A 10419-nucleotide genomic window follows, 5' to 3' on the forward strand; every position below is an offset into this window, starting at 1 on the left:
TTAGCTGCGCGATTTGCAGGTCCTTATGTAATTAAGAGCAAGCTGAGTGACACTGATTATATAGTCCATACCCCAGAACGACGACGGAAGACACGTTTGTGTCATGTAAATATGCTGAAACAATATGTAGCACGAACTGAGAAGACTGATGAGCGGACTGACGTGTCCCAGAGTGAGGTACCGCCGGTGTCAAATGTGGAACGAGTATCTTTGCTGTCCAGTACCATGGGTGCTGAAGATGTAGATGATGGGTTGAAAATGTCAACGGAGATGTTCAGTGGTGGTCCTCTAAAGAATTCAGAGATTTTAAGAGTTTTACCATCTCATTTGTCTTATTTATCTAGCGACCAGTGTCAGGATGTGATTGACTTAATAGAAGATTATCCTAACTTGTTTAGTGATGTTCCGTCTGGTACCTCTGTCATCCAACATGATATTGAGGTGGGTAACGCACTTCCCATAAAACAGCATGCGTATCGTTCTCCAGTAGGTAAACGGGAGATCATGAAATGTGAAGTGAACTATCTGGTTACAAATGGTTTCGCCAAAGAGAGTAATAGCCCGTGGAGTTCACCGTGCATTTTAGTACCTAAAGCGGACGGTTCATTCCGTTTCTGTACCGATTTTCGCAAGGTGAATTCTGTTACTGTGCCGGATGCATTTCCGTTGCCTCGAATTGAGGATTGTATTGACAACCTTGGTACTGCTCGGTACATTACGAAATTAGATCTTTTAAAAGGCTATTGGCAGGTGCCATTGACTGAACGTGCTTCTGAGATCTCCGCATTTGTGACTCCCGATTCTTTCTTTCAATATACGCGTATGGCGTTCGGTCTTCGGAACGCGCCTGCTACCTTTCAAAGGTTAATGTCTACAGTGTTGAGTGACGTTCCAAACTGTAATATTTATCTTGATGATGTTGTTATTTATTCTTCTACGTGGACTGAGCACATCTCTACTTTGCACGATGTTTTTAGCCGATTAACAGCCGCCTCTTTAACTTTAAATTTGACTAAATGCGATTTTGCGAAAGCCTCCGTTACATACTTGGGGAAACAGGTCGGAAACGGTCAAGTACGTCCGGTCGACGCAAAAGTGACCGCTATTCTTGCATACCCTGTGCCCACTACGAGGAGAGAGTTGCGACGATTTTTAGGCATGGCTGGCTATTACAGGTGTTTTTGTAAAAATTTCTCGACTGTGGTCGCTCCCTTAACGAAGATGTGCAGCTCTAAAGTTGTTTTTAATTGGACTGATGAATGTCAAAGTGCCTTTCTGTGTGCAAAGTCTCTTCTTTGCAGTGCTCCGGTGTTGTCTGCCCCTGACCTGGCTCGTCCGTTCAAGCTTGAGGTAGACGCCAGCGCGACCGGAGTTGGAGCTGTCCTACTTCAGAGTGGTGCTGATGGAATATCCCATCCAGTATCTTATTTCTCAGCTAAATTCAACCGTCACCAGTTGAATTATTCTACTATCGAAAAAGAGACTCTAGCTATGTTGCTTGCTGTGCAGCACTTCGATGTGTACGTTGGATACAGCTCTACTCCCGTCATCGTCTACACGGACCATAATCCGTTGGTTTTTTTAAATAAAATGTACAATCATAACCAACGTTTGATGCGCTGGGCGCTAATGGCTCAATGTTATAATCTTGAGATTCACCACAAGAAAGGAACTGATAACATCGTGGCAGATGCCCTTTCTCGGGGCTAGGTAAAAGTATAATTTAATTTTATATGTAGGTGTATAAGTTGTATTATTGTAACTATGTTCTTGGTTGCTTTTATTGTCCGCTTCATCCAGAACCTGTCTAAAAAAGAAGACTGGTTCTTTCTTTAAGTGGGGGAGTGTTACGGTTTGTGTTTTCCTCTCCTTGTGATGACGTCATGACTCTGTTTTTTTCTGTGTCTGAGTTTGTTATTAGGTCCGCACCTGTGTATCATTATACACCTGCGTCTCGTTGGAGTCGTTTCTGATTCACTATAAGGACGCTGAAGCGGAGCATGGCAGGAGAGAGGAGAACCAGCAAACAAGCTTTCCTTTTTTTTCTTTTTATTTAGTTGAATTACTTTGCTGTTCGTCTTATTAATAGTTGTTACCTTCTTATTATTTGAAGTTTGTTATGTTTCTTTGTTTGTGATACGTGTTCCGTGAGTTTTTACATGTTTTGTGAGTATAATAAATGTTAACGCGCACTCGTGTTTCACGTGTCCTTCTTTATGTTGTGAAACCCTTACGTAGCCACTTTTAACAAAAGGGTTCGTAACAGGTATTATAAAACAAACTGATCAAATGTACAACTTGAACAACAACGCAAGTCACTTTGAATAAAAGCATCTGCCAAAAGCATATATGTCTCATCTCTGTTCTTTTGTGGAGTAATTTTGATTATCTTGGATATGATAAACAATAACACTTTAGATGCTTAAGTCACAGTTGATATGTCTGTGTCACACTTGCAGCAGGATGAAATAAAACAGTGCTGGATTTAATAGCAGAGTCTTTTCTCCACCCATTCTCACTCCTGAGGCGTCAAAAACTGAAGTGGTCAAGCGCCCTCTGCGTCTCTCTATGGGCGAATTGGGAACTCCATTGCTTTCAATGGGAAACCTGTGGTGTCAACAACAGATGCGGATTTTATCAGGAGGAAATCGCGCTGAAGAAGTCTCTTATTGAACACATCGCGATATTTGACCCTGTCTGTGATGCTGTCTCTCCACACCTCATATTAACCTTCCTCTGTTTGCAAGAGTGAAAGAGCTAATCTGACTTGTCACATGACATCAGATACTCGATTATTTTGTCATAATCAGATCAGTTACACTTCTGATAACAGTCTAGTTTGGATGTAAATCATGTTATTTTTTTTAAGCTAATTCCTATGAATATATTAAATATTTGTTTGGATGTGTCCAGCGAGGTGCACCCTTTGCTCTGTCACAGTTTCTGAAAGTCTTCATGTGAAGTCCCACTCCTCCTCATGATCTCTTTGATATATGCAGAACCAATATTAAAATAATTATTTATCTTTTTCCATATTGTTAAAGCATTGTGTTTTCTCTTTTCAGCTTCATAAACTGTACTTGATGTCTTCCTAATGCCTTTATCAAAAAAGCATCAGTGCTCATCAGGAGTTTTGCTAAAGGACATATTCATTGCCATCCATTAGTTCTAGTCATGCAAGGACTTCATGATGCAATAGTCAAATGTATATTTCTGCAAGTGTGTATAGCAGGTGTTTGTCCGAACAATTGAAGATAGTGAGAGTGTTAAGGAAAACCTTCTGAAAACAATCAGTATTTAAGGAATTCTGTTTGGTGCTGATAGAGTATTACAGAAATGACACACTGGACAATATTCTGTTAGTTTGTTACATTTACATTTAGATGACTCTTTAAGAAATCTTTTAAATAACTAAATCAATCATTTATGGCCATGTTTTCCCCTTGGAGTGAGTAGGGCAGGGATGTTCACTTGTATTGTATTGTATTGTACAGTTTTTCTGAGTTGCTAAAACACTAAACCCCATTCTCAAAAGCCGAAACCAATTTGTTGAGTAAATCACTCTTTCTGAAAACAAGTTCAGGTTTGCAAATCTCATGCACTCTTTTTGCAAAACTCTGAACACATTCTCACTCACTAAAACATTTTGAGATGATGCTGAGGCAGAATTAATCTCTCACTGACATTGATTTTGAACTCTTTTGATTTAGAGTAAAAAAAAAAAAAAACCTTTCTGCATTACTGTATGCAAGGGCTGAATATACAGACATTCAGTGATATTCAGGACAATACTTGCTGTACTTTCATACAATTTATTCACCTTACTACTGTAAGTTGTCATTACTATACTTTTTTACGCAATAGCAAATTTAGTTTACTTTCTTACAATATATACTTTTTTTCTCTAACTGCATGCTTTGGATTCTGTGTTCTCCATTTTTTTGATGTAGTGTCTAATGAATGATCTGTCGTGTTTATATATCGACTCGTGTGTATGATCTGAAAGCATTGTCTGATTTTGCCAGAAGAGTCAGAGGTTCTCTGAATGTGGTTTGAAGATTTGGTTTTGTGTTTAAGGTTTTGAGAAAGTGGGTGATGGTTTCAAGAAATGTGTTCTAGCATTAAAAAAAAAAAAAGTAAAACCTTAGTAAAAAGTAAACCTTAAAAAGTAAAAACTCCTCCCCCTAGTGGGCGTTGTTATGTTTCACATCACACAATTTACTGCAGTATTAATCAAATATTTTTCTAATCTTGACAAAACGCATATCATTCAGAAGGTCTGAGACTCAAGACTGTTATATGACAGAAGTGATATAGTGACAAGAACTTGTGAAACATGGTCACACGTGGTTTGGCACTGCGAGGACAATCAGCTGTCCTTCGTTCTCGGGCGTCTTACGTTACGGACGCTGCAGTTTATTTCTCTGTCCACATCTGCAGTTCTGATGCAGGACTCCGGCATGTTCAGCAGGAGATCAGGAACCCTGGGCGTCTTCTTCCAGGTGTTTTCCAGAGTCAGTAGAAAGGTCTCTTTAATGTCCTAAGTTATTGTAACTGTGAGGTTTCACCTGCACACCGTATGAAAGTTACACTAGTAATGCTCTTATTACCTCTACTCCGTCACACCCATTGGCACCAACATTAAAATAGCAGGACTACGTAACATTTCAATAAAGTCGATTATATATAAAATTTCATAATTCCAATGAACTGCAATCCTGTGTTTGATCAGTACTATTGGAGATTAGTTTGGACAAAAACACAAGGTCATACATTTAGAGCCAGAATCCAGACTCAAAAGCCCAGAGAGGAAAAGAGCTAAAGATTTTAAACTATTGAATTTTTTTATTAAGTTATCTCAAGTTATAATTTTGCATGTGCCAAACATTTCAACAGATACTCAGCCGCTGTGATCATCCACACCGCCCCGAGATTTAATCGCTGTTAAAGGTCTGAATCTCCAGATCAGACAAGATGCTCCTGCAAGAGGACCAGATTACAATCACATTCTTGAATCTTCTAATTCATCTAAAACGTTGACGTAGGCGAGACGTACTTGTGCTGCTCAACACGTTAGTCTGAACACATCAAGACAAGAAATTAAACATTAATCATTTATAGTGCATGGGGCAAACCTTGTAACGTTAACTTCTAGTCAATATACATTTTTCTAGTCCAGTGCTAGCCTCGGGTCTGGAGCACCAAGCCCAAAACATACTGTGTTTTCACTGTCGGGCCAGTGCGAGCAGGGCTTTAAACGGGTCGTGTCGGGCTAATAGCCTCGGGTCTGGAGCACCGAGCCCAAAACACACTGTGTTTCCACTGTCGGGCCAGCGCGAGCAGGGCTTTAAACGGGCCGTGTCGGGCTAATAGCCTCGGGTCTGGAGCACCGAGCCCAAAACACACTGTGTTTCCACTGTCGGGCCAGTGCGAGCAGGGCTTTAAACAGGTCGTGTCGGGCTAATAGCCTCGGGTCTGGAGCACCGAGCCCAAAACACACTGTGTTTCCACTGTCGGGCCAGTGCGAGCAGGGCTTTAAACGGGTCATGTCGGGATAATAGCCTCGGGTCTGGAGCACTGAGCCCAAAACACACTGTGTTTCCACTGTCGGGCCAGTGCGAGCAGGGCTTTAAACGGGTCATGTCGGGATAATAGCCTCGGGCCTGGAGCACCGAGCCCAAAACACACTGTGTTTCCACTGTCAGGGCAGTGCGAGCAGGGCTTTAAACGGGTCGTGTCGGGATAATAGCCTCGGGTCTGGAGCACCGAGCCCAAAACACACTGTGTTTCCACTGTCAGGCCAGTGCGAGCAGGGCTTTAAACGGGTCGTGTCGGGCTAATAGCCTCGGGCCTGGAGCACCGAGCCCAAAACACACTGTGTTTCCACTGTCAGGGCAGTGCGAGCAGGGCTTTAAACGGGTCGTGTCGGGATAATAGCCTCGGGTCTGGAGCACCGAGCCCAAAACACACTGTGTTTCCACTGTCGGGCCAGTGCGAGCAGGGCTTTAAACGGGTCGTGTCGGGCTAATAGCCTCGGGTCTGGAGCACCGAGCCCAAAACACACTGTGTTTCCACTGTCGGGCCAGCGCGAGCAGGGCTTTAAACGGGCCGTGTCGGGCTAATAGCCTCGGGTCTGGAGCACCGAGCCCAAAACACACTGTGTTTCCACTGTCGGGCCAGTGCGAGCAGGGCTTTAAACAGGTCGTGTCGGGCTAATAGCCTCGGGTCTGGAGCACTGAGCCCAAAACACACTGTGTTTCCACTGTCGGGCCAGTGCGAGCAGGGCTTTAAACGGGTCATGTCGGGATAATAGCCTCGGGCCTGGAGCACCGAGCCCAAAACACACTGTGTTTCCACTGTCAGGGCAGTGCGAGCAGGGCTTTAAACGGGTCGTGTCGGGATAATAGCCTCGGGCCTGGAGCACCGAGCCCAAAACACACTGTGTTTCCACTGTCAGGGCAGTGCGAGCAGGGCTTTAAACGGGTCGTGTCGGGATAATAGCCTCGGGTCTGGAGCACCGAGCCCAAAACACACTGTGTTTCCACTGTCGGGCCAGTGCGAGCAGGGCTTTAAACGGGTCATGTCGGGATAATAGCCTCGGGCCTGGAGCACCGAGCCCAAAACACACTGTGTTTCCACTGTCAGGGCAGTGCGAGCAGGGCTTTAAACGGGTCGTGTCGGGATAATAGCCTCGGGTCTGGAGCACCGAGCCCAAAACACACTGTGTTTCCACTGTCGGGCCAGTGCGAGCAGGGCTTTAAACGGGTCGTGTCGGGCTAAGAGCCTCGGGTCTGGAGCACCGAGCCCACAACACACTGTGTTTCCACTGTCGGGCCAGTGCGAGCAGGGCTTTAAACGGGTCGTGTCGGGCTAATAGCCTCGGGTCTGGAGCACCGAGCCCAAAACACACTGTGTTTCCACTGTCGGGCCAGTGCGAGCAGGGCTTTAAACGGGTCGTGTCGGGATAATAGCCTCGGGCCTGGAGCACCGAGCCCAAAACACACTGTGTTTCCACTGTCGGGCCAGCGCGAGCAGGGCTTTAAACAGGTCGTGTCGGGCTAATAGCCTCGGGTCTGGAGCACCGAGCCCAAAACACACTGTGTTTCCACTGTCGGGCCAGTGCGAGCAGGGCTTTAAACGGGTCGTGTCGGGATAATAGCCTCGGGCCTGGAGCACCTAGTCCAAAACACACTGTGTTTCCACTGTCGGGCCAGTGCGAGCAGGGCTTTAAACGGGTCGTGTCGGGCTAATAGCCTCGGGCCTGGAGCACCTAGCCCAAAACACACTGTGTTTCCACTGTCGGGCCAGCGCGAGCAGGGCTTTAAACAGGTCGTGTCGGGCTAATAGCCTCGGGTCTGGAGCACCGAGCCCAAAACACACTGTGTTTCCACTGTCGGGCCAGTGCGAGCAGGGCTTTAAACGGGTCGTGTCGGGATAATAGCCTCGGGCCTGGAGCACCTAGTCCAAAACACACTGTGTTTCCACTGTCGGGCCAGTGCGAGCAGGGCTTTAAACGGGTCGTGTCGGGATAATAGCCTCGGGTCTGGAGCACCTAGCCCAAAACACACTGTGTTTCCACTGTCGGGCCAGTGCGAGCAGGGCTTTAAACGGGTCGTGTCGGGATAATAGCCTCGGGCCTGGAGCACCTAGCCCAAAACACACTGTGTTTCCACTGTCGGGCCAGTGCGAGCAGGGCTTTAAACGGGTCATGTCGGGATAATAGCCTCGGGTCTGGAGCACTGAGCCCAAAACACACTGTGTTTCCACTGTCGGGCCAGTGCGAGCAGGGCTTTAAACGGGTCATGTCGGGATAATAGCCTCGGGCCTGGAGCACCGAGCCCAAAACACACTGTGTTTCCACTGTCGGGCCAGTGCGAGCAGGGCTTTAAACGGGTCGTGTCGGGATAATAGCCTCGGGCCTGGAGCACCTAGTCCAAAACACACTGTGTTTCCACTGTCGGGCCAGTGCGAGCAGGGCTTTAAACGGGTCGTGTCGGGCTAATAGCCTCGGGCCTGGAGCACCTAGCCCAAAACACACTGTGTTTCCACTGTCGGGCCAGCGCGAGCAGGGCTTTAAACAGGTTGTGTCGGGCTAATAGCCTCGGGTCTGGAGCACCGAGCCCAAAACACACTGTGTTTCCACTGTCGGGCCAGTGCGAGCAGGGCTTTAAACGGGTCGTGTCGGGATAATAGCCTCGGGCCTGGAGCACCGAGTCCAAAACACACTGTGTTTCCACTGTCGGGCCAGTGCGAGCAGGGCTTTAAACGGGTCGTGTCGGGCTAATAGCCTCGGGCCTGGAGCACCTAGCCCAAAACACACTGTGTTTCCACTGTCGGGCCAGTGCGAGCAGGGCTTTAAACGGGTCGTGTCAGGATAATAGCCTCGGGCCTGGAGCACCTAGCCCAAAACACACTGTGTTTCCACTGTCGGGCCAGTGCGAGCAGAGCTTTAAACGGGTCGTGTTGGGCTAATAGCCTCTGGCCTGGAGCACCTAGCCCAAAACACACTGTGTTTCCACTGTCGGGCCAGTGCGAGCAGGGCTTTAAACGGGTCGTGTCGGGATAATAGCCTCGGGCCTGGAGCACCTAGCCCAAAACACACTGTGTTTCCACTGTCGGGCCAGTGCGAGCAGGGCTTTAAACGGGTCGTGTCGGGATAATAGCCTCGGGCCTGGAGCTGCTAGCCCAAAACACACTGTGTTTCCACTGTCGGGCCAGTGCGAGCAGGGCTTTAAACGGGTCGTGTCGGGATAATAGCCTCGGGCCTGGAGCACCTAGCCCAAAACACACTGTGTTTCCACTGTCGGGCCAGTGCGAGCAGGGCTTTAAACGGGTCGTGTCGGGCTAATAGCCTCGGGCCTGGAACACCTAGCCCAAAACACACTGTGTTTCCACTGTCGGGCCAGTGCGAGCAGGGCTTTAAACGGGTCGTGTCGGGATAATAGCCTCGGGCCTGGAGCACCTAGCCCAAAACACACTGTGTTTCCACTGTCGGGCCAGTGCGAGCAGGGCTTTAAACGGGTCGTGTCGGGATAATAGCCTCAGGTCTGGAGCACCGAGCCCAAAACACACTGTGTTTCCACTGTCGGGCCAGAAGCTCCAGAGCTTCACTAAAACACACCCGTAACACGCCTCTCTGGAACAACGTCACACACACCCATCATTTCACCAACAAATGGAAGTTTTATCAGAAAACTAATCAGAAAGAATTCACTGGAAACAGCGAGATCGCAAAACAAACATGATAAAAGCGACCGTTTGCTGGCATTTGTGTTGTTTACTTAAAGATTTAAAACCCAAGCATTGATGTTTTACCACAGGTTTACAATAAAAAGTGATACACTGATCATAATGAATTCATTTGTGTCAAGATTGCACATAATTTCTACACAAGATTACCACCAATAATATGCCCTGAGGAGCTTAAGCACTCTCTCTAGTCCCAATATTTCAATAAGAGAAACAGAGGAAGCTCCTGAAAAACCAGAGTTGCTTTATTTTATGACACATGCAGAGCTAAATATGGATATCACAGGGTTCCCACACCTCGGTTAGCTTCAAATTCAGGGACTATCTAGGTCCCATACCCTCAAATTCACACATTTGTTGTGTCCAGCAACAAACGCAGAGGTTCCATCGTAGTAGTTTCGTGCACGCGGGAATGTCATGACAACGTACAGCACAAAATACTTCACGCGGGAAACACTTAAGCTAACGTGTAAATGTGTGTAACTAACGTAAATCAAGCAAGCTAGAATGCATAGGCCACGACATGTTGGCGAAATAACATATTAGCGGACCGGAGGGAATAATATGGAATTTTTTCCAGAAAACTTCTTGCACAAAATAAATGTAAGCACTTTCAAGGACCTGTATCTGTGTGTGTTTATTTTCAAAAACTATCCAGGGCCTTCAATTTTTTTTTTTTTTTTTTCAGATTCACAAACTTTCAAGAATTTCAAAGACCTGTGGGAACCCTGTTATCAGACAGTCCGGCATAAAGAGACGAGATGTAGCCTACTCTTTCTATTTTACTATATGTATTCATTTATTTGAATATAGCCTACATTGGAACAAATACTATAGTAACATCTTAGCTGATGACTTTATTTTTGACAAAAATAAATAAATACTGTGCATATATATATATATATATATATCTTATGAGCAGAAATTGCTAAACAAAAGCTTATTTGATGTGGCAATAGTCTATTTTAAAAAACGTTATAATTTATCCAAAACTAGTCAACAAAATATTGTCTTTCATATTTCGGCCGACTGTATTGTTTTTATGAAATATTAGGGCATTTAAATGTTAATAGCAGTTTAATATTTTTCTTATACAAAGATATTTTATTTCAACACATTTCAGTCGATTTTCTCCATTTCAAAAAGGTTGAACCACTGGTTCAATTTACC

The sequence above is a fragment of the Abramis brama genome, assembly GCF_963993115.1.
Source record: "Abramis brama genome assembly, chromosome: 13".
NCBI lineage: Eukaryota > Metazoa > Chordata > Actinopteri > Cypriniformes > Leuciscidae > Abramis > Abramis brama.